The sequence below is a fragment of the Myodes glareolus genome, chromosome 5, assembly GCF_982192425.1.
Source record: "Myodes glareolus chromosome 5, mMyoGla1.1, whole genome shotgun sequence".
NCBI lineage: Eukaryota > Metazoa > Chordata > Mammalia > Rodentia > Cricetidae > Myodes > Myodes glareolus.
This window is the reverse complement of record NC_142030.1, coordinates 8,917,278-8,943,308: the sequence shown is the minus strand read 5'-3', so window position 1 is coordinate 8,943,308 and position 26,031 is coordinate 8,917,278.

Sequence of the window (26,031 nt, the reverse complement as noted above, 5' to 3'; positions counted from 1 at the left end):
AGGTCTTTACACACTTAAGTGCTTTATCTATTTTGTCTCCCCGACCCCAAACCTACATACTTTAAAATCTGTATCACCGTTGATATTACGGTCCTCAACTAAATATCACTTGTGGAACTGACCCAAAATACAAATCACAAAACCAACATTGATCTGATTCAATTCCATAGCTTTTGGAATTTTTGGAATTGATGGAATATTTACTAAATTTAAAATGAGTCACAAATTATCCTGGGCCACAGGACTGGGAAATATCTACAGCATAGAGTTTCTTGGAAAATAAAAATCCCTCAAAAATATCATAGTTCAACAAAAGTACAAACATATAAATATATGCATTAAATAGAGGTGGTGCTGGAGAAAGAATGGCCAATTTTCTTCAGGGAGAAGAGTAAAACAAGGGAGAAGATTCTCTCAGAAGAAAGAAAATGTAGTTAATTAATTTCTTAGATTTTTTTTTTGAGACAGGTCCTCTCCAATCTACTCCAGATTGACCTCTGACTTGAGCGTCTAATCCTTGTCTTCACTTCCCAAGGGGAGGAGCTACGGGGATGCATACTCTTCACTTCCCACGTGGAGGGGCTACAGGGATGCTCTACCACCCTAAGTACCCTAAGTAAATAGGATGAAGCTATTCAGGGATTCACACACCAAGCAGTCACTCTACTACATGAGCTAGACATCTCCAACCCAGGAAGATAGACGCTAGAGTAGGCGTTATTAGTGTTCTGCTACCACAAAATAAATAAACTCAAGCCCAGTTGTTTAAACCAATTTTCCTTTGCTACAGGGTACTCCACAGAAGGGAATTAATGCCTAGTCTGTGAACACGATCAGAAATCCATGGGTAGGGAAGTCACAGGCCCAAGGAAAGAAACTACTGATAGTGTTTTTCTAAAGACTCACGCTATCAAGCTGCTAATTATTTATGCTTTGATCCGTAGCTTTGCGCTCCTCTTCATCTTTGTCAGGGAAGCTTCGTGTGGTGGGTAGTGATGAAATGCCAAAATTTATAACTGGTCAGAGTGCTGAGAATAAAAGACAGCGAGGGCTCAGGAGGCCATGGATCACCTGGGCCAACCACCTCTGTCCGAGGCTTGGGAAACATCAGTCAAGAGTGGGTCAAAGAATATACTGTCTTCTGGACACAACGTGCTGAGCATTCGTGAACTCACAGCCTGTACAACACCTGTACAATGTCAAGCCAGTCAGAATCCCAGCGTTACACCCAGCTGAGGAGCTTTTTATCGGTGGTCGATGGCTGCTGAGGGAGGGGACATCACTGTCCTTGGGGATATGGACACTGCTAAGTTGCCTATATCCCCAATAGATGCCCTCCACTCGTTTGCACTTGGTCAGCACCAATTAAACTAAGTGAAGTATTTATAATAATATTTTTTTAAAGGACATAGATTCCTTCATCCAGCAACTGATGGAAACAGAGGCAGAGACCTGCATCGGAGCATTGGTCTGAGCTCCCAAAGTCCAGTTGAAGAGTGGAATGAGTGAGAATATGGGAAAAGAGGTCAAGATCATGGTAGGGACACCCACTGAAACAGTTTACCTGAGCTAATGGGAACTCACCAACTCCTGCAGGTCAGGGAAGGAATGAGCATAGGTCCAAACTAGTCCCTTGGAATGTGGGTGACAATTGTATGGCTAGGCAGACTGCACTGACACCAGAATTTATCCCTACTGCTTGTACTGTTTTTTTTTTTTTTTGAACCTGTTCTCTTTGGATGTATACCTTGCTCAGTCTAGACACAGGAGGGAGGGCCTCGGCCCTTCCCCAGAGCGATCTTACCCTCTCGGAGGAGTGGATGGGGAGTGGGTAAGGGAATGGGGTAAGGTGAGAGAAGGGTAGGAGGGGAGGGAGTGGGAACTGGGATTGGTATATAAAATAAAAATAGATTGTTTTCTTTTTAAAATAAGTAAATTAATTAGTTAATTTTTTAAAAAGAGCTTTGAATTAGTCTTTTAGTTGAAAAGGACACTTTCTTCATGCTTCAAAGGCCACAAATGAGCACATGCGCATACCCCACTATGCCTGGAATTCATTCAAAAGAACGCAAAGGGCATAAAATGTCAAATGGATCAAGTTCTTCTTCAATGAAACAAATAAAAATCTCTTGATTTTTGTTTTCTGACATTAAAGAAAAAGGACATGGTGTTGGGAGAGAGATAGGTCCTTGGAGGGGGAGGGACTTGAAGGAAAACAGTGGGAAGTAAACATGATAGAAATATAATTTTATGTGTATATATATGAAATTTATATGTATTTTTTAAGAAATTAGAAGTAGCATTGTTCATATCCATGTGCAGTAAATTCTACCAATGTGTTGAGGAGACAGCAAACGTAGCCAGCAAATGGAAGCTGGTTCCATACAACCACTGCCTTGGTTGGCATCCACTAGCACGCAGGATCAAGGTGTTCTGTGTTTTCTGAGCAGGGTTGCAGTGTTCAAATCCTTCAAAAGTCTGTGGATGTGGTAGCCGGTGCCCTGTGCTCCGGATCATAGCCACCCTTTGTTTCTTGTGATGATGTAGGCTTGAGCACAGTGACTCCAACTGCCACATCCTAAGCAGAGCGGAAGACACAAAAGCAATCCTTGCAGGGACTCCCTGACTCTGCAGCTGTCACACAAGCGAAGATTTTCTGAACCTCCAGTGCCGAGGCAGCATTCCTGGAGGCTCACACTGGGGCCCATTCTTTGGCCTTTCTGAAGACTCCAGAGTCCAACCCCCTGTATCAAGTTATTCCCACTGAATATACTTGAGGTTTTGTTTATGTTTTCTCTCTTGTACCCAGATTGAGACAATTATATCTTTTTAGAGGTTAATCAGAGTAAAAAAAAAAATGTCTGGCTTACTTGGATGAATACTCCAAAGGCACTTGAACTCTAGAGGTTTCAATTCAATTATCCATTTATAGGTAGCTGATTTATATGGAGGAAAATCAGCCAAGGGCATTCTGATGTCATACTGGCTTCTTGAATTTCAAATTTTTTTCTGCTGTGGAGTGGGAGCATGTTTAGGTAAGCTACAAATAGCAACATTGTTTTAATAACTTACCCAAAACTTAACCACAAGCAGAGCCAAGCCTGGCTATTGAAAACCGGAGCCCACACATCCCTCTTCATGTGACAGACAGTCATAGTTGAAATTTAAATATTCAATTGCATTAGTCCAAAAGCTCTAATTCAGCCTCTGAGACATTTGTCATTGCTGGTCTTACAATCAAGAAAACTCAAATTCAAGAGCTTGAGAGAGAGCCCAGTTTGTGGTGATATTTTGATTGTGATCTAACAAATAATGCTTGTCTGAAGAACAGAATGCAGAGCTAAGCCACAGGTTAGCCATAGAGGCCAAGAAGTGATGGCACACACCTTTAATCCCAGCACTTGGGAGACAGAAGCACATCTATCTCTGTGAGTACAAGGCCTACACAAGATTGTTCCAGTCTAAAAGAGAAACAGAGCCAGGCGGTGATGACTCACACCTTTAATCTCAGTACTTGGGGACCACGTACATTTAATGCCATCTCTAAGAAAGTGGAGACAAGAAGGGAAATGGCTGAGTGGAGAGGAGAATGTGAGTGGGGAGGAGACAGGAGCTCAAGCGCTTTCAGGCTGAGGATTCCTAGAGACAAGATATTCCATTTGGTCTGAAGACTTGGCAGAGGTGAGAACTGGTGGCTGCTCTGCTTCTCTGCCCTTTCAACTTTAACCCCTATATCTGACTCAGGGCTTTTATCATTAAAACCAATTTGAGATCATGCTACACCATTTGGTAAGGTCTTACCTTGCAAGCATGAAGACCTGAGTTCAAAACCCAGAACCCAACTAAAAGAGTCAGGTGTCCTGGCATGAAAACATGAAAAAGTAGAGACTGGTGGATCCTTGCAGCTCAGCTTAACATGGTTCCATACCAGTTAGAGAGCCTGTCTCAAAAAAAAAAAAACAAAAAACAAAACAAAACAAAACAAAAAAACGCAGCATGAGGAAAGACACCCAATGTTGTCCTCTGGTCCATACACACACACACACACACACACACACACACACACATTTGTCTACATGTGCTTTTACACTACATAAATATGAAATGCTTCTGTCTCTCCATGTCTGAATCAATAGATGGCAGATGATATTCAAAGACTACTGGATTTAAGATCTTCTGGTAATGGATTCTTCGCTTTGGTAATGAACTCAAAATTGCAACTTTTATGTACTAACTACAGTGGGGTTTAGATTTTAGACATAAGATTTCTGTCAGTAGGCACTGCCACTGTGTTTCTGTTTGTTTGTTTGACACTCACAGGAACCCATCAGTCAATGCAACAGTTCCTTGAACTTAGCATTTGTGTGGTGGTGGAAATCTTCAGGAACAAAGCAAACAGACAATCAAGGGAAAAGCCAGCGTTCTGGGACCGTGACCTGCCACTTTATAGTTTGGGACTTTACAGAACTTTGTGGAGTTGTTGACTCCACAAGCTTTTGCTTCCTGCCCTGTGGAAGTTTTAAAGGCAAGGGCATGATAAAAGCCTCCATATCAGCTTAGAAATTAATTAAACACTAAAAAGAGCTCAATAAAAATGTCCTGTCACAGTAGCGGGTGACAGAACATCACATCCATCCTCTGATGGAAAAGCTAGTGGTGTGTGACATGTTTTAGGAAAGCACCCCTGCCCCTGGTAATACAACAACAAAGCTGTGTCATTCTTTTCTGACCAGTGGTACCCAAGACAGAGATGTCTTATACTTTTTGGGGAAATTATCCTGGAATGAGTCAGATTCCATCCAAAGCATCCTCAGGGATATGCAAGGTCTTGAAACAGGGTTGGGAAGATGGGTTTCTCCTAACTTCGCCTCCCTGGATGTGCACGTGTGCACTCCTCACTGTTTGTGCACGTGTGCACTCCCCACTCCTCACTGTTTGTGCACGTGTGCACTCCCCACTCCTCACTGTTTGTGCACGTGTGCACTCCCCACTCCTCACTGTTTGTGCACGTGTGCACTCCCCACTCCTCTCTGGATGTGCACGTGTGCACTCCCCACTCCTCACTGTTTGTGCACGTGTGCACTCCCCACTCCTCACTGTTTGTGCACGTGTGCACTCCCCACTCCTCTCTGGATGTGCACGTGTGCACTCCCCACTCCTTTCTGGATGTGCACGTGTGCATGTGTGCATTCTCAACTCCCCACTGTTTGTGTGTGTACTCCCCACTCCTCTCTGGATGTGCACGTGTGCTCTCCCCACTTCTCACTGGATGTGCACGTGTGCATGTGTGCACTCTCAGCTCCCCACTGTTTGTGTGTGTATGCACTCAACACTCCTCACTGGATGTGCATTGTGTACTTTCCACTCCTTACTATTTGTGCACGTGTGCACTGCCCACTTCTTCTGCTCGCTGACAGCTGGCACTCCTGTTGCCAAGACCTCTGTAAAAGGCCTGAGTCTCTGGCTCAAGGATGAACTTAAACCAGGGAGCCCAAAGCTGTTCTCAAAGAAAAATGTGACTGGAGCACTCTGAATCACATCAGGCTGTGTGGGTTCAGGCTGAGGGTGAGGGGTTGCTCAGCTCCCACATGGGATGATTAAGTGGCTACCTGTCTGTTATCAATGCGTCCTTGTCTGAGACATTCACACCTAGGAAGCTGCCCTCTGGTCTTGGAAGAAGGGAATCTGCCTGAGAAGGGATCATGACAAGCTGCACATGACCTAGGAAAGGGAGCAAAGCCCCAGATGATGGGCAAGTTCAGGACCTGCAGATGCCTTGAACCAAGACTATAGAAGATTCAGACATGAGAAAGAGCATACAGAGCCTTTATTTACGGGAAATTGATCCCTTTAAGAGTTGTGGGGCCCTGAGAATGCAAATAATAAATGTCATTACGTGATCTAACGACTGCATGCATCTTTGTCCTTTTGCACCTGAATATGTGGGGAGAAAGAGATTATGAATGCTTATGGTCTTCTACTTTCAGATTTTTAGAGACAGGTAACTGATGAGGTCTATGTGAATATTTCTTCTATTTCTATAAGAAATGTGGAAAATGTCCTTCTAAGTACTGGTTTGAAAATATGGAAGCACCATTAAGAAGTCATGTAACAGTCATTTCCCAGGACCCCAGAATAACAAAGGGTAACGTGGAACAAAGAAATTACCTTCCATTTTTTAGTGAACATGTTTCAAGTCACCTACTGATCTCACACTTTGGGATTAGAAATATGAATAAGAGATAGAGAATTTACGGTCCAATGATAACAGTTAAATGTAACCTATGTGTAATAAAGACAGACCCAGAAGGCCTGGGAACAAAGTTAAAGAATTCCTCTGTTACATGCTAGTAGAGTTATTTTGTGTCTGCAAATACCTTCAGCAAGAATCACGAACTCATGTAACAGTCCAAGACATGGGGGGGGGGGGGCAGCAGGCTGTGACCAGAGCGGAGCTGCTGCATATACACCAGCACAGTGCAAACAGCAGCTTCTGACACGCTTAGACTGAGATCAGAGGACAAAGAAAGTTGACTCTTATGACAAGAAAATGATATGGAAGCTCTCACCTAAGTCACAGGAAGCTTGAACTGTTTACTGATAACCTTTGGAGGTGACCTAAGTTGGCTGTTCTACTTCATCTCTTTATAAGATAGTGAACAGCTTGGAGACTGTTGGCTCATTCTGGCAATCGGTGTCCTAGAACTAACATAGCATGACCGGTGTTAGAAATGCAGGAGGCATTTCTAACCCAGAGACATGAGTTGTGAACCCTAAAGATCCTCTTGCTCAACAGTTCCTTGTGACTGTGGCTTAAATCCTGAGTTCCAGAAGCTTCTTCAGCAGTGTGCCTTTAGTGTGTATGGATATTTTGCCTGTGGGTATATCTGTGAACCATGTGTACCTGGTGCCTGTGGAGACCAGAAGAGGGCATCAGATCCCATGGATCACACGTGTGAGGTGGTCAGAGGTCTCTATCAAGTGTCTCCCTCGGTTACTCTCCACCTTACTTTATGAGACAGGGTCTCTCACTGAACCTGAAGCTCACTGATTGGCTTAGCAGCAAACTTCAGGGGTCTTGCCATCTCAAAGTCTCCCCAGCCCTGAGTTTTTAGGTATGTACCACCATGTCTAGCTTAATTTAATTTTTAATATTTTATTATTTGACAGTTTCATAATTGTAAAAATAAAAAGAGTTTCCGTTCTTTCAATCTCTACTACCCCATCTCACCCTCCACCTTTGCCTGAAATACTTTGGCCCAACAAGCCTTCCTCTCTTATTTTCACATCTTCTGTGTGGTACCCACTAAGTTCATGCCTGTGTGATCATGGATGAGAGGTTGTTTATAGGAGCGTAGCATTTCATTGGTGGCTAGACTACTAAAACAGTTTTTGACATAGGTGCTGGGAACTCTCCTGCTCAAATGACAAGCCCTTTACCAATGAAGTCACCTCCTCAGCCCTACAGGAAAATTATTTTTTATTCTCTCTTGGGGGTGCTGTATGTCATGTATGCTTCGAGAAATGAGTTGATAGTCCGTTAATTCTCACTAAATGAATAAAGATACACACATATGCAATAGATACATAGTGGCCCAGCGAGGAGGGCTGTGTGGTGCCGGTGCCTTTAATCTCTGAGAGGAGCTGTTTTGTAGGGAAATGCCTGCAGCTATCAGAGCAACCGGCTCTGCAGCAGGCCAACAATTTTCCCAACTCAGGACCAGATGTGACTGAATGCGTTGACAAAGAGTGCTGTTCCGGGTCAACTGCTGAGTTCTCCAGATCGGTTTTTTTTAGCTGTCTCTGCCAACCAGGGCGAGGGCGCTATCCATAATGTCTCAGGGAAGGTACTGATCAGAAAACAGAGGCTAACCTAATTTATCCCAGCTTAGCCTAACTACCCACGAGGCAGTCTGCTTGATTCATTTCTCCCATCCCTTTGTTTCGCCCCGCGGAGTTGAAAACATTTTGGAGAGGAACCTGTGGGAATCGTCTTCTCTGGAACACTGGCAGATACTTTTTAATTCCATTAACGGAAGCTCGGTGCCAGCTCAACACGCTTTGTTAAATGTTGTCCTAACTTAGCCGCTGCCTTCTTCTCAGCATTCCTTTGGCAAAGAGCACACAATCCTTGTTCCCTGCGAACATGTGAAAAGGCAGCGGCCCGAACTCTTCCTTTATCTGGGTCTTATCTGGGATATTCCGAGTTTAGAATGCCTGCAGACTGGTGCTGTCTTACAGAGAGTATTCAGGGATAAACTCCAGATTTTTTTCCTATTTGCAGTAAAGAGTTGTGGTTCTGGAAAATTTCCTATGCTCATTCTTTTCAAACGGAGGAGTCCTGAAATTCAGCCTATAGTGTGCAAAGACTCAAATTCCAGCTATCTTGACAGAAACCAACCATCAGGATAGATTTTACATCGCTCAAGAGACAAAAAGCAGTTGTTTCTTACAGGTTTGGGGGCATGTGTGTGCGGGCATGAGTGTGTGAGCATGCGTGTGCGGGCATGCGTGTGTGGGCATGTGTGTGTGGGTATGCCACCCAGTACTCTTACCTAGCTTTAATTTTTACCTAGAGAAAGGGATAAAAACAAAAGCATTCAAGCAAACAAATGAAAAACCTGGTTCCGTTAATCCCACAACAAACAAACCGGCTCTCAGGAAGAACCAAGTGTATTCGGTGACTTTCCCTCTATTTCCTTTATGAAAATAAGTTTCAGAGGGGAAAAAATAATTTAGTAATGCATTTTATACCAGGGCTACTCTTGCTTCACTGTTTATTCCAGTTCTGCCCACCATCAGCTTTATCCGTTTGGACAACAGATGTAAAATGATTGTTCAATTTGAAATTGTTTAAAAAAAAAAAAAAAGGAACTTCAGTACCTCTTCAGCAATGTGCTTATAGCCTGTTTTTGAGAATGTTTTTTCACATGGTAGCAACCTTCACGAGGGACTCCTGCATGCATGGAGAACGCAAGAAGTTCTCTTCCTTCACATCTGCAGCTGCCATGCGTCAGTGGCTCCAGATGGAAGGGAAAGGGCTTCCAAGTGTGTAAGGATAGCAGTCCCAGTGAAGGGAGCCATCTCTAACGTGCTAATGAGACCTTGAAGTCAAAAGAGAATGGAAATGAGAAGAATCCAAGTAGATCCTCAATCCAGGGACAGTGGGCAAGACCTAGGAGGCTTGGGTCCCACAGCTATGAGGGAACACATCTTGTCTGAGTCAGATTAGAAGCAGATCTCCCCCTCTCGCTGCCTCCAACACTTTGGTAGGAGTCATGTGGGATACTGAGAAGATGGTCACATGAGGATGGACTTCCGACTCTCAAGAGACAGGGTGTGTACTAAGCCTGGGTGGCAATAGAAAATTAACACAGACAGTCCTGTAGAGACACAACGGCAGGGCTGCCTTGCAGGTGGGAAGCTTGGCGGGATGCGAGAGGATGACACTGTCCCTTGGGACTTGTCCCATGTCTCCTGCGGAGAAACCACACGGAGAGATGGAATGTCAGGTTGGGAGACTGGATTAAAGAGCTAGAGCCAGGATAAGCACAGGGAATAGTGATTATAAGTATATTTAAAACAAAAAGTGGTAGACATATGCATTGGAGGAAAGTGTGACGCACAAGCAGAACAAAGGCAAAATTGTAAAAACAAAGAGGGGTCTTCAGGAAATGCTTCAGTGTCCTGCCTGGCCTTGGGCCCACATGTCTTCACTGTTAGTTCACATTCCTCCCCAACCATTGTGGGTAAGGGTTTGGGAATTTTCTGATGGGAAGAGTTGAGAAAACATCAAATTGTCCAAATAAAAACTCGGTACAGCGTGAAACATAGCCACCTGAGTTGCTTCTTTTAACTCCCCCTGCACGAGAACAGGTTTGATCTATGGTGTTACTGGTTTTCTTCCCTTTTCATTGAGGTGAGGTCTGGCTGGCCCTGAACTTTCCATATAACTGGGGGCTTTGAACTCCTGATCCTCCTACCTCCATCTCCTGCCAAGTTTATGTATTTCTGGTGATGCAACCTAGTCTTTGCACTTGCCAGGTAAACTTTCTACCAATGAAGTCACATCCCTAGCCCTCACCATTTTTACTTTATTATTTTTATTTTTCGAGACAGGGTTTCTCTGTGCAGCTCTAGCTGTCCTGGCACTTGCCCTGTTGCCCAGGCTGGCCTTGAACTCATTGAGAACTGCCTGCCTCTTCCTCCCAAGTGCTGAGATTGAAGGCGTGTGCCACCACCTCCCGGCTCATTGTTTTTAACATACAAATAGACTTCAGATTGAGACATATCCGTCTTCTAGTCTCTGCTTCTGGACTGGCAAGATGTCGCAGTTCCCGTGAAGCAAAGGAGGTGAGAAAGGACAGTGAGCCTGTACCCCGGAAATCGCCAAAGGGGATGGGTGACTAGGGTTCCATTCTGCAGGCTCCCATTTCATTATCCATAGCAGGTCCTACAGACGATGGCCCTAGTTAGGCTTGGAGATAGGAGACCTCCAAAAACATGATCCTTGGTGGAATTATCCAGATAGGAATTTCCGGCTGGGTCTGGGAATAAGGCCACCATGCATCTGAGTGAGCGAGTGTGTGGGGAGGAGTGTGTTCACCTGTGTGGGGAGGAGTATGTTCACCTGTGTGGGGAGGAGGGTATTCACCTGTGTGGGCATATGTGCAGGCCAGAGGCTGATAGCTGAAAGCCCTCCTCTCTTGCTTCTTCGCTTTACCATTTGAAGCAGGGGCTCTCTCTGAATCTGGCACTTGCTGTTTGTGCTTTCAACTAGACAGACTGGCCAGCAGCCTCCCCACAACTCATGGCTCTCTTCAGCCCCCAGTACTGGGGTAAGAGCACCACCCCCTTCCTCTCTTTACGCAGGAGCCAGGGTCCCAGATTCAGGTCCTCGTGCTTGGGCAGCAAGCACTTTACCCATTGAGCCGCCAGTACTTTCCCAGCCCCAACTGGTTTTCTTGGTTGTGCAGGATGGAGTGTAGGGTCAGTTGCTTAGCTTTATCCAATAGGAAGGCTTCCCTTCGTTAGGCATGTAATCATTAGTTCTGCAAAACAGACTCACATTCAAACTTAAAGAATTGTTCTCTCTCTCTCTCTTTCTCTCTCTCTCTCTCTCTCTCTCCTCTCTCTCTCTCTCGTGCGCACGCGTGCACATGTGTTTCTCTCCCCCCTCACCCAAATTGTGTGCACTCAGCCACCCTCTGGAGCTCACTGGCATAATCCCTGGGAGCCCAGATGTTGCGTATTAATATTGTGATAACCATTACTGTTATGACTTCCTACGGCATTTTTCTTTCTTGTAGCTAATCTTTTCAAAAGCCAAACCTCATTATTTTAAGGTCCCTACCTAAACGAAACATTTGCTTTCGCACTTAGAGACTGTCCGAAACGCTGTGGCTGCAACAGAAGAGACCCGCCCGTCTTCCGGGCCCTGAGAAGTCACTGGGAATGGCTCACAGAGCCCGGACACCCTCCCTACGCTAGGGAGGGATAAGGCCAACATCCTTCAACCAGGGTGAAAATGTGCTCACTTCTGAAAATAATATGTCTTTGGTTTCAATTCGTATTCAACCCTTTCAAGGATCTCGAAGAAACAGCACGGGAGCCGGGCTCCAGTTCCCCGATGAATTGAGCGTTTGTTGCCTTGGAAAAAGATCCATCCTGTGGGGGTGTCCACGGCAGCTGACTGACTCCCAGAAAGGATGAAGGATTACAAACCGGGCTCCAGTTGGATGTGATTTCTGCCGAGTGCGGTATTATTTTTCCTTTATGGTTAACGGCCTGGTGCTTTTCTTCCCTGTTAGAATGTGAGGAAGAGCACGCGTGACCCAGGCTCCACGTGGAGCTCCTCCCCCCACCCCCAGGAAGGGCTCTGCAGGCCTGGGGCTCTAGATGTGTGGCATTTCCCTGAGGCTCCCCAAGAGCCAGCCAGCTCTGCCTGTGGTTTTTCCAGGTGGTGCTTAAAATATGCCTCGCTGAAGCCCTCTTGGAACTTTAGGACGGCTCTCTTTGCGAATGGGGTTCTTTCTGAGAATCACTGCGGGTTTTACAAGAGGATTCATCGTTTTGGACCAGGATCCAGTATGAAGCAACACTACCAGCTGTAATCTGGCCTAACCCTAATAGAGTATTACAGCATGATCGACTTGGGAATTTAGTGTTTACATGTTTAGGCTTAATCATATTTTAACCCCATCAAATTGGCCACACGCAAGAAGAGTTTGCTGCTGTGCACTTCAGCGCAAGCGCAGATCACAAGGCGGGTGTTGCCTTTGGGCCCAAGTGCCTGTGTGGTGGTTATGGCATCTTTCCCCAGCTCTGACCTTAGCGCTGAGAGGACGGCTTCTGCCAAGAAATTACAGGCCACAGTCCCACAGGGATGGTGCTCACATCCTACCGGGTCACATCATTGCCACATTAACCCTTCCTCTTCCAGCAGCCATCGCCAGCCAGGTGCAGCTCAGTGACGTTCTGTGCCGGGGTGGTGGTGGGCTTGATCTTGCGTAGGTCTTACGCAGGTACGCACACACTACTGTGAGTTCACCATGGCAAAGTTACAGGCAGGATCCTCCTTACTTCATGTGCTTGCTCTTGGACCATTGACCCACTATGACCACAGAGGCAACATGAAATCAAGAACCAGCAGTGAACAAGGCCAAGCTAGGGCTGGGGGGATGCTCAGAGCATCCTATCGTCCCCACTTCTCTCCTCCTTCACTTCTGTTCTGTTGGTTGCTATGTAGTTTACATTCTCTGGGTCACCCATCTCCACGGTATCCTGCTGACACAACTTAACCCTCCACTGAACTCTCGGTGCCTTGATGGCAGCAGTCACAGTCATTCATCCAAGGAAGTAACATTTACTGAGCTTGTCCTCTACACCATGGTCTTTGTTCTTTGTTTTTAGTTTACACAGAAACACAAGGCCACTTTTGTACAGGTATACAATGGACTTTGAGCATATTTTTCCTGTACCCCACAACCCTCTCCCTCTTCTCAAGTCCCCTTATCCCCCACATAGCTCTCTTTGACTTATGTGCCCGTGGGGTATGTATATGGTATGATGTCCCTGTGACATTTAGGATCCACAAACAAGACAATGCATGCTATAACTTTCCAGACTTATATCAATTAATATTCATTATTGACAGTTGTATTCACTTTCCTACAAATGACATAACTTCCTTTATCTTTACGACTGAAAACAAATACCATTGGGTGCAAGCCCCACTTCCTCTGTTCTTTGTTGTTAAGACACCTAAGCTTGCAGCCAGTTTTCAGGTACTGGAGTAAAGCAGATGCAGCTTGTACTCTAGAACTCTGTTCTGTCAAGGGGCACAAACATGTACCTGCTTTTCTTACTATCTTTATGATCTTGCATGGTGTCCTTCACAGACAATATAAGAGTGTAGAAGATGAGGTACCTTCGAACTGTAGGTTAAGCATTTGTTTCATAAGTACTAGATAATAGTTAATTGCTAACTATTGAATGACCCTCTAAGTCATTCTAAGGGGTACTGTAGTGTGCTGATATTTTGTTTGTGATATAGCAAAGCTTGCCTGAAGATCAGAGTACAGAGCAAACCACTAGTTAGCCATAGAAGCCAGGCAGTGTTAGTGGTGGCCTACGCCTTTAATCCCAGCACTTCGGAGGCAGAGGCAGCGATTTTCTGTGAGTTCAAGGCCACCCTGGGCTACACGAGATTGTTCTCTGAAAGAGAAACAGAGCCAGGCAGTGTGGCTCACACCTTTAAACCCAGTATTTGGGAGCCACAGCCTTTAATCCCAGAACTAGGAAGGTAGAGACAAGAAAAGATATGGCTGGGCAGAGACAGGAATATAAGGTAGGAGGAGACATTCAGCCTGAGGATTCCTAGAGACAGGATTGCCCATTCGGTCTGAGTATTCGGTAGAGGTAAGAACCAGTGGCTGGCTGCTCTGCTTCTCTGATCATTCAGTTTCACTCCCAAATTTATGATTCTGGGTTTTTATGATTGAAGCCAATTAGAATTTATGCCACACTGCAGGGCTTAGAATAATGCTTGGAGCTGGTGTGACTTTTCTCTACCATTCTCTACAGCAGGCACATCAGGGAGGCTGATGACTAGGCTGGCCTGGGTGGCTTGGGAATGACAACAGTCACAAGAAATAAAGCTCCAGAACTCCTCACTCTGACACCTTAGGTCCCCCACCACCTGCAGGAGACAGTTCCTAACAGCTCCGCACCAGCTCATTCCAGGAAAGGACACTCTGTTTCAGCCTTAGTTATTTCTTCTCACCTGAGGCGAATGTCCATATGGTATTTCAGATGTCATCTGTCTTCATCTGTCTTTACATCCTGCCATAGGGGATATCCATGTGCTCCCAGAATCTTTTCTACAGAACGGGCCCCTTACTTTCTTCAAGTGACCTAGTGGGACTGTCATAACCATCTGGCGTTCTTGTCACAGATTTGGTGGCATGAAGCACTGATTCGAGAAGGGCCGGTTGAAGGCTTATTTAGGTGATGGGGCGGATCTGGAAGAAGACTTGGAATGTTTTTCCGGGTTTATCACATCTATGGGAAGGCAAGCAATTTCCGAGTAAGCAGAATTCATGATGTAATCAAATGAATTTTAAAAATTCTTTCCCACTATTCTTTCCCACTGTTATCTAACCTAGATTAAGAAAAAAATCCCTTAGGCTATTTGTAGATCATGCTTAAGTCCTAGGGTCACTTTAAGCTGCAAAGTCTCAAGTTAGAAATTACACAATGCTGCACCCAAAACATTTAGGAAAATGTTGCCCTTGCCTTGGCTGAAAATGCAATATGAGGATTGTGCAACCTCCAGGTCGGCCTCAAGCTAGGTGGCAGCAGAGGGAACCGGTAGTGCGGCAACGAGTGGTGTGATTCATATTTTAGTGTCTTTTTGCCACACCTTACTCAGGCTGCCCACCTGAAAACACCCCTTTAGGGTAAGAGTTATGGGAAGAGGTAATGCATGTTAAGGAGTGAGAAAAATCCATACTTGATATAATCTTCCACCAAGTATGCCTTCTGTATGAAGAATATTTAAACATCTCTGCTCCTACTTTCTGGTCTCTTTGGGGAGTCTCATTATTGCAAAGCTATTTCTTGGAGTTCGCATGAGTCATTTTGGTGGAGATTTTGTGAGTTCTCCAGCATGCTCCAAGAACACCCCATTCTCTTCTGGTTTCTTACTGCCTCCATTTCCTTCACTCCTCCTGGTGGTCATCACCAGACAAGACCTATGCTGAGCCAATACTAGCTCTTTCTTAATTGATTTTATTGAGCTCTACATTTTTCTCTGCTCCCCTCCCTGTCTCTCCCCTCCCCTTCTACCCTCTCCCATGGTCCCCATGCTCCCAATTTATTCAGAAGATCTTGTCTTTTTCTACTTCCCATGTAGGTTAGATCCACGTATGTCTAGTGTGGGAGAATTGTCTGTATTTTGTCAATCATATTTTAATAAAATGCTGATTGGCCAGGCAGGCAGTATAGGCGGGAAAGCCAGACAGGAAGTAGGGGTGGAGCAAAGAGACTGGGAGTATTCTGGAAGTAGAAACTCTCTTACCACTCCTGCGCAGAACATCGAAGAGGCAGCATGTAACCTGCCCAGCTGAGAAAGGTATGGAGCCATTATGGCTAACATAGATGAGAATAATGGGTTAATATAAGTTATAAGAGTTAACAAGAAGCATGACCTAATGGGCCAATCAGTTTATAATCTTATGGAGTCTTATGAGTGTAACATGAGGGCCGGCTTGTTGGGGTACTGGGAGGGACAGAAACCCCAACAAGCCGGCCCTCATGTTACATATGTCTCTCTTAGGGTCCACATTATTGTCTAAGTTCTCTGGGTTTGTGAATTGTAGGCTTGTTTTCTTTGCTTTGTGTCTAAAAGCCACGTGCGAGTGAGTATATATGATTTTTGTTCTTCTGAGTTTGAGTTACCTCACTCAATATGATGTTTTCTAGATCCATCCATTTGCCTGCAGATCTCAAGATGTCGTTATTTGTTTCTGCTGTGTAGTATTCTATTGTGTAAATGTACCAGATTTTCCTTATCCATTATTCAATGGAGGGGCATTTAGGTTGTTTCCAGGTTCTGGCTATGACAAACAATGCTGCTATGAACATAGTTTAGCACATGTCCTTGTGGAACGATTGAGCATCCTTTGGGTATATACCCAAAAGTGGTATTGCTGCATCTTAAGGAAGGTTGTTTCCTGATTTTCTGAGAAATCACCATACTAATGTTCAAGGGGGCTGTACCAGCTTGTACTCCCACCAGCAATGCAGGAGTGTTCCCTTTACCCCACAACCTCTCCAACATAAGTTGTCATCAGTGTTTTTGATCTTGGCCATTCTTACAGGTATAAGATGAAATCTCAGAGTTGTTTTGATTTGCATTTCTCTGATGACTTAAGATGTTGAGCATTTCCTTAAGTGTCTTTCAGCCATTTTAGATTCCTCTTTTGAGAGTTCTCTGTATAGGACTGTACTCCTTTTTTTTTTTTTACTGGATTATTTGTTCTTTTGTTGACCAATTTCTTGAGTTCTTTGTATATTTTGGAGATTAGCCTTCTGTCCGATGTGAAGCTGGTGAAGATTTTTTTCTCATTCTGTAGGCTGCTGTTTTGTCTTGTTGACTGTGTCCTTTGCTTTACAGAAGCTTCTCAGTTTCAGGAGATCCCATTTATTAATTGTTTTCTCGTTATAAATGATAACAACCTTAGAATGTGGGAAGACCAAGCAGGCAGCACACACTTGGCTTACACCCTCCTTTCTTCTTCAATCCTCTGCTTCCCAGGCCTCAGTCTAGGACTCATCTCACGCACAAGCACTCTAGCCCATGTGATCTCTACCCTGGAGTGGAGGAGACTCTCTGGGGTTCCTACAAAGTTCCATAAAAGCCTTGCAAATTGAGTAAGCTATTTGTCCTTACATCATTATAATCTAAAAATACAGTTTATGAAGTATTTTGCTAGAAAACTACTTGGTTGTATCATGGCCTAAGACAGAAAGACCCAAAGTGAGAATAGGGTCACTTTAAGATCTCTATTTTCTAAATGGAAAATGAAATTCTTCAAACGTCAAGCAGGCGTGACAGTCACCTCCCTACTGATGGTGCCTTACTCATATCACTGTCTGAAAGAGGACCCCAAAATCATCTAACCCCTCCCATAGATGGCAAATGATAAATATAAAGTTGTTTTTTTCTTTCTTTTCCTCTTAGGAAGCAACCCCTGTTCCACCTTCCTTCTCAGTGGAATGAATGTGTCAAACCGCAGCTGCTGAGGTAAAGGCAGCTTCCAAACACATCCCACGGCTTGTTTGTGGAGGGAAACGCTTTCTAGTTCCTGAACTTTCAGATAACTGGCAAACACAAATGGGCAAGTTTTTGTTTTGTTTTGTTTTAATTAAAGAGGAAAATATCACAGCCTGGATTGGCCAGTAACCAAAGGCAGTGGTTTCATCCCAAAGGATGGCTTCACGATCATGCCCGGAGGTCAGATACAAGAACCAGGCATGCTCACAGCAATGTCAACACTCTCGGTATCTTTGTAGAAACTAAAAGCAGTCACGAGTTCTTAAAGGGGGAGTGGAGATGAGAAATTCAAATGGTCCCTGGACTCTGTGTACCTTAACTTTTCACCTTATTGACTATAAATCAGAATCTTGAAAAAAAAATCACCACCTCCTTTTTCTGTCTGGGCCTGTGAAGCTGCCTTCTTTAATCCAGCAAAGAGATGCCTGTGGTTTAAGAGCCTTGGGATCTTGCATTCTGGGTGACACACGTGTGGTTAGTCAGTGACCTTAGTGTCTACTGAAGCTTGTGACAGGGAGATGTTGCGAAGTTCTGCCTGACTCTGTTCTCCTGAAGACCATGAGAATATTCTTAGCTTATTAGTCATGAAGATCCCTGCCTTCATTTTCTACTTCCTTCTCTCCTTCCCTCTTTCCCTCATTCCCTTCACACATACACACACACACACACACACACACACACAACCTGTTCTTCTCCAGAGGCATATGATTTGGCCAGTAGTGACCTGTTAAGTTCAGAACAACTTCACCATCTTTCCAAATTCACTGAGATAAAGTTTGCAATAGCATCACTGTAGTGGGAAGTGCCTCAAGCTAACTCAAGACATGACTTGCTGTAGGAATTCCTACGGCCAGTAGCCTTTAAGTTACCCACCTACTTGGGCGTGGCCTCTTATATTATATATACCGATATAAAGCGTGCATCCAGCCTCTTTTCTGGCTGCAGGATTTGGTTGTTGTTCCACATAAACCAAGTAAAAAAAATTAAAAACTTATGGGAAAAAAGTCTCTGAGTTAATTATATGAGATAAATTGAGACTTCGTCAATTGGCAAGTATAGACCCAGCAGACATTATAGTGCCTTTTAGTACTGAGGAAATAAAAAAGTTATGGAAAGACAATGAACCATGGCAAAGAGCTTGTGCTAATTTTTGGGAGAAATTAATAGCAATTATCCCCAAAGCAATAGACTTAACATTATAAAAAGATCTTCTTGGATTTTTCCCCGAATTGTACATAATGCTCCAATAACTGGAACCCATATATTTTATACTGAAACAAATAAATCAGGGAAGGCAGGTTACAAATCAGAAGAATTAAGTAAGGTAGAACAAAGCCCTTACAATTCTGTCCAAAAGTCAGAATTATATGTTATTCTCATTGTGCTAAGGGATTTTAAAGAAACTCTTAATATAGTTACTGATTCACAATATGCAGAAAGAGTTGTTTTGCATATTGAAATCGCTGAATTTATACCAGATGATACAGAATTGACCTCATTATTCATACAGATTCAAGATATAATCAAAAAAAGCTTTGTCCCATATACATAACACACATACGATCCCGTATAGGTCTGTCAGGTTCTCTAGCACAAAGTAGTGCAGAAACTGATAAATTATTGATTGGAAGTGTGTTGAAGGCCTCATAATTCCATAAGAAACATCATGTCAATAGCAAAGGTTTAAAGAAAGAGTTTTCTATTACATGACAACAAGCTAAGGAGATTATAAAGAGATGTCCTACTTGCTCTTTCTATAACCAAACACTGCTACCTGCAGGGACTAACCCAAAGGGAACTCAAAGGAATGAAATCTGACAAATGGATGTGTTCAACTTTGCAGAATTTGGAAAATTAAAATATGTATACCACACCATTGACACTTATTCAGGTTTTCAGTGGGCAACTTCTTTAAGTTCAGAAAAGGCTGATTCAGTAATCACACAATTATTAGAAGTTATAGCCATCATGGGTATACCTGCACAAATAAAGACACATAATGGTTCAGCATATGTCTCTAAGAAAAGTAAACTTCTTTTTGCTTACTATAATATAAAGCATATTACAACTATACCACACAATCCTACAGGTCAGGAAGTTGTAGAAAGATCAAACTGAACTATATCGGATATGTTAAACAAACAGAAAGGGATAAAAAATACCCCCAGAAATAAATTATATTTTCTTATAAATAGATTAAATTTTCTTAACGCTAATGAGAAAGGGACAACAGTAGAAGAGAGACATTGGATAATAGAAAAATCTTCTGAATTAAATCAGCTGATTTATTTCAAGGATGTGTTGACCTCACAATGGAAACTAGGAGATGGGCCAAATTGGGGAAGGGGTTTTGCTCTTGTTTCCACAGGGGAAGAAAAACTATGGATACCATCAAAATTAATAAAGATTCACTTTGAAAAAGAGAAATCTCTTAAGAAATAGAAATGACAGCTCAACCACAATAGTGACAACCATACAAGTGGTAAGGAAACCATACAGGGTTGGGGCAGGGTTCTGCTCTAGTCTTTACAGGAAAATACATGTCTTCAAAAATACAAGAGACCCTGGATGTCTGGATGCTCACAGAAGAAAAAATAACTATCCAATAAGAATCATCAAGAAAAATGAATATGACAAAACAGATGATCAAAACATATACATTTAAGTATATATTTATGAATATATAGAGCTGGCTTTGGAGTTGGACAATGGCTGTGTCCTTCTCTAAATCCAAAAATGTTGTTAAAAGAAAAATTCAGAGTTTCTGTCTCATGTCAGGAGCTGTCTGGTATGGGACAGAAAGAAGAAAGAATTTAGAAAAATTTTACTGTTCTTCATACTTATTTTTGTCTTTATTATACCTTTCACTGAATATATATGTCTTTATATGTCTATATAAATAATGTTTAAGTTTTCCACAATGAACAATGAATTCCCCTGAAGTAATCTTTGAAATTTTCAGGAAGAAGATGGGACTCCACAACAACAGCTCTACCTAGTTGATATGATGTTATAATGCTGATAGCACTACTATAAGACCTATTTTGGGTACCACCTGTTCAAGATGATTCTAACTTGGTTAGCTGAAATGGTGCACTTTTTTACAACATTCTAGCCAGAATTCCAAGAAGGAACCTCAGAAAGTCCCTCCCAAATACTCAGAGACTATTTGCAATTATACCAAATAATAGTCTTGAAACTTAACCATCATTTTACTTCCACAGGATCCCAAAGAAAGAGCATCACCCTCATGATAGCTGTAAGTAATTCTAGAAGACAATGTCCCCTCTCCCAACAAAGTTTGTACTCAGGGTTAAGGACATCATTTAGGGGTTGATTGTAATTGGTATAGGGTTGGGGGTTGTGGGGAAAATTATGTAGGATCAGGGATCTCTTTGGGGGAAAAAGGAATTGAATTGCATATTAGATTAGTGTGAGCATACTCACACTAAGAATAATAGTGAGTAATAGAGTGAATACTTGTGAACTATTATTCATAGGCAATATACATTGGTATAGATTCTTGTATATTGATACAAGCTTAAATTATTTTCAATATGTTCCTATTTTTATCTACAATATTTATATACCTAGGCAAAGTTATTTTGTCATATTGTATGCATGCATACTTCTACCTCTGCTTCAGTCATTTTGTATATTGATATAAATTTAGGATATATTTATCTTATTGCAATATACATTTCTGCCTCTAATAAAGATACTTATACATTGTTTACTGAGATCAATGTCCTCATTTGTTGTACAGTTGTTTAAAGATTGTTTAATATTCTAATATAAAGTCTTAGTCTTTAAGTTATATAGGTATTAAGATTCATAGGTCAATAGTCATTCATGTTTGTCATACTTATAGTTAGACTAATAAGGTTCTTTAGATACATAGAGATTGTGTTCTGCATAGATAGGTAATCTTCAACCACTTCAAAGAGCTGTAGAATATGGCATTTAAATAACTTAGGGTTCTGTTGATATAAAACACAATTGCTCCTGGCAGCACCAATCTATTCCTGAGAGAATGTTGAGCACCGAAGACAATCCACTTAGAGTTTGTTTTCTTCTTGTCAAAACTGGCCTTTGGACAAGAAACTGCCCTTCCATCCACCACTGACAAAATGTACAATGTCCGGACAGGACAAACAGAATACAAGAGAAAAGATTGTCAAATCTTGCCAAGACAGGGTAAGATGGTTTTGAAAATTTTCCTGCCTCTGAAAAATGATCTGCCAGTTACTCTAGGCCTTAGCCAAAGTTGGCTGCTCCAACATTGCAAATGAGACTTTGAGTGATTACCCAGGTAGCCAGTTGTCTTTGTCATTTGTTACACATTTTGGAAGTTGCTTGATTATACTTCCTGCTTATTCAAACAATATTTCCCTTCTCAGGTCTTTTTTAGGGTTTAAGACTAGATAATTGTAGTTACTTTCCTCTCGTGACTTTGCCAAGTTGTTTATTATACAAGACTTGAACTCATTAGGATAGAATAATTATTGAAACTTTTATTACATGTTTCTTGCTTGATATTGTTTATGCTGTTGTAATTCTAATTTTTATACCTGATATTTGTTCTTATTGTATGTAACTTTGTATTAGGCTTAGAACTTTCTTATTTAAACAAAAGGGGGAGGTGCTATAGGAATTCCTACTGCCAGTACCCTTTAAGTTACCTGCCCACTTGGGTGTGGCCTCTTGTACTATATATGCCAATGTAAAGCAAACATCCGACTTCTTTTCAGGCTGTGGGATTCAGTTGCTGGTCCCCATTCTAGCAGAGGATTGTGATCTGTGAGTCTATCCCTAAATAAATAACCTTCTGAGCTAGTGTAGGATTTAATTTTTAGCATCCTTCTTCAATGACTTGATGTCCACACTGCAAATACTTACTAAGCAGAGTTCACTGGGGTCAATAGGGTGCACTGTATGGTATTTCTTCCTTATATATAAACTTTACTCATAACCCACAAAAGAATACAGGCACTGTGTTGTTTTTTTTAAAAAAAATCAAATTGTGTTACAAAGAGATGGACAACTTCGGGTAATTATAATATTACAGGACTCTTACAATATTATAGAACACTCTATACTAAACAGTTGAAGGTTAGAATGGCAATAATGTCAGATATGTGATCCAAGTGGGTTAGAAGTTACCCTCTGGGCATCGGGAAGCCCACAAGCAAAAGCCAGGTTCCCAGTTTTAATGAGATGAAAACCAGACTGATCCATTTGAGAATTTATCCAACAACAAAGAGTCCAGCTTTGGGTAGACTAAAAACTCTCATGACTACACTCCTTCCCTTCTTGTCCATTGTACCTGGCTTCTTCAGGTAATGCAGGTGGTTTTGCACTTAGATTTTCTATCTGATAGACTGGCGTATCAATGGGAAGAGTTTTTAACCTGTGTTATAGATTTTGGATTTGTAGTAGTCAGTACCTACAACTAGAGAGAAAACTCTCTTAAAATGGACCATTTAGTAGGTAGGAGGATGGGTAGATGGATAGGAAGATAGGTAGGTAGATACCCCTGGCTGTATTTCTTACACACATCCCTGCTTAATTTTGATAAAACTGTATTATCAGCAGACTAGAAGTAATAACAGTTAGCTCTATTATTTTTCCTTGAATTATGCACCATAGCATAAAGGCAGTGTGTAAGGTTAGCAATGACATTCAAGGTATGTCTATATAATATTTACATGAAGACTTCAATCATTTTATATCACTATAGCCAGGGGTCACACTAAAACACAAATTAAGTCCCATCAATTTACTTTTAAAAACCATAATCATTTCCTCTCATACTCTTAGTAAATGCCAAGGTCTTCATGAGTCCCTGAGGGATCCTCAGATTTGACTACTACTTCTTTGGGTCATGTCATGATACAATATACTGGCTCTAGTGGTTCAACTTCACTGAACTTTCCCTACCCGGATGCTAGGCATGTGTATTCATAGCCAAGATTATATTTCTCAGTCCTTTCATTTTTCTCTTCAGAGCTCCTGTAACTTTTGAGCATATCGTCTATTTATTTTCATGTTCTAAGTCTAGCTCTTGTTGAAAATAACAAGATGTGGGTACAGACTGTTCCAGCTTTCTTTATTGCCATATATCTAGTACAAACATAAATTCAGCAGCCTGTTACAATTTACTGAATGATAATAAATAAGTCATCTTCATTTGATGTTAAAATCTGTCAAATATATAAATTTGTTTCATCGCCATCATTGGGGGTGCTGGAGATCAAACCCAGAACCATGTACAAAGTAGGCTAGCACTGGACCATTGAGCCACATCCCCAACTTGAGCTGATATTATTTAAGCAAAATAACTGATCTGCAATAATTAGATAAAATAACCAATATACTGAATCTTACTTTTCTAGTTGGCGTGCTTCCCCACCTGCCCATGAGCAAATAGCATCTCACACACTACTGATCTTATAACAAGATTTTCTTTTTCCCTCTTAACCTTTCTTCAGCGATGACACATTGACTACCTCTTGTTCATTGAGAGACTCTCTGACTTACGAAATTCTGCACTGTTTTGCTTTTTTTAAAAAAGTTTTTCTTTCTCATGTTTTCCCTGGATTGTGTTAATGGAAGCTGGTAGTCTGAATGTAACTGGCCCCCATACGCTCATAGGAAGTGGCACTATTAGTAGGTGTGGCTTTGCTGGAGTAGGTGTGACCTTGTTGGAGCAAGTGTGTCACTGTGGAGGTGGGCTTTGAGGTCTCATATGCTCAGGATAGTGCCCAGTGGGACACACCACTTCCTGTTGCCTGCAAGATGCAGGAGTCTCAACTACCTTTCCAGCATCATGACTTTCTGCACGCTGCCATGTCCCACCATGATAACAATGGACTGAGCCTCTAAAACTGTAAGAAAGCCACCACAATTACATGTTTTCTTTGTAAGTATTTCTATGGTCATGGCACCTCTTCACAGATATAGAAACACTAAGACAGAAGTCAGCTTAGTGTTCCCTAAAGCCCTCAGACAATATCACCTCCTTTCTTGATGTGATAAATAGCTATAGATTGCCTCCTTGGAAAATACACATCTAAACACCAAGGAGTGATCTGCTGAGCTATGACTTCCATGTCCTGGACTCAACACTCCATCATGGATGATGTCAAAAAGGAATGAAGAGATAAGTGCTTACTTTCTCTCTGAGTTTACTCAAATAGCTTAACCAACATGATCAGTTGCATCAGTCAGTGTATGTCTTGCTATATTTGTTTATTTTCTTAAAATAAGTCAGCAGTCCCCCGCAGTACTAGTTAGATAGCTGCAGTCAGCAGTCCTCCACAGGACTAGTTAGACAGCTGCAGTCAGTATTCCCCCACAGTACTAGTTAGATAGCTGCAGTCAGCAGTCCTCCATAGGACTAGTTAGACAGCTGCAGTCAGCAGTCCTCCATAGGACAAGTTAGACAGCTGCAGTCAGTATTCCCCCACAGTACTAGTTAGACAGCTGCAGTCAGCAGTCCTCCATAGGACTAGTTAGATGGCTGCAGTCAGTAGTCCTTCATAGGACTAGTTAGACGACTGCAGTCAGTATTCCCCCACAGTACTAGTTAGATAGCTGCAGTCAGCAGTCCTCCATAGGACTAGTTAGACGGCTGCAGTCAGTAGTCCTCCACAGGACTAGTTAGACAGCTGCAGTCAGTAGTCCCCCACAGGACTAGTTAGATGGCTGCAGTCAGTATTCCCCCACAGTACTAGTTAGATGGCTGCAGTCAGCAGTCCTCCATAGGACTAGTTAGACGGCTGCAGTCAGTAGTCCCCCACAGGACTAGTTAGACAGCTGCAGTGTTTAGTCTTTAATCTAGTCTAACTAACCACATAATCAAAACCCTTCTATATCCAGTACAGGGCTGTGGAGCAGGATTCTATTGGTTCAAACACCAGTAGACACAAATAGGGTCCCCTTTGATTTCCAAGCGCTGGTCACGTTAACTTTCCTTGTTAAATTGAAAAGAGTTTTAAGATAAATTGTAGACAGCGATTGTGAGGGTGTGTGTCAGTGACTGCCCAGACCAACCTAGGTACATCTACCACCATGTCTGTAGACACTGAAATACGTAACATACATAACACGCTACGAAACCTACTGATAGTGAAAAGAGATTCTGCTTTTCTTCCACGTAAAGTAACTAGTTAGAGCATAAGTCAATAAGTTTCCCCCAGCAGGGCAGATGTCCTGCCCTCACTATGAGTCGGAACTCATCTATCTTTCCCTAAAGGACTCCAGTCTAAGATATACATAAGCCAATGGAAAATAATTTAAAATTTCCAAACTAATATGACAACTTTTTAGGCTCCTCACAGTTGTCATAGGGCTTCCTCTTATTTTCAAAATAACCTTGGACACAAAGAGCACAGCATTGTGGCAAGCTCACATTCAATAAAGCTAGCCTTCGGTGGGCATTAGAAGCCCCTACAACATTACATTGAATACTGCCACCTGAGGGAATCTCAGCATTCTTCCACTGTTGTTTATTAGTTCCTGCATTTATTGTTTTTTTTTTCTCTCCAAAACTCAAAAATGCTGGTGAAATTTAAAACAGCTTAATTAAACTTCAGATGAGAGCTTCTGATAAGACTGGCTCAGAGCCACAGGCATTCCAAGATTCTCAAATAGCATAATCTAATTGATTTTTTTTTTCTGAAACATAGAGG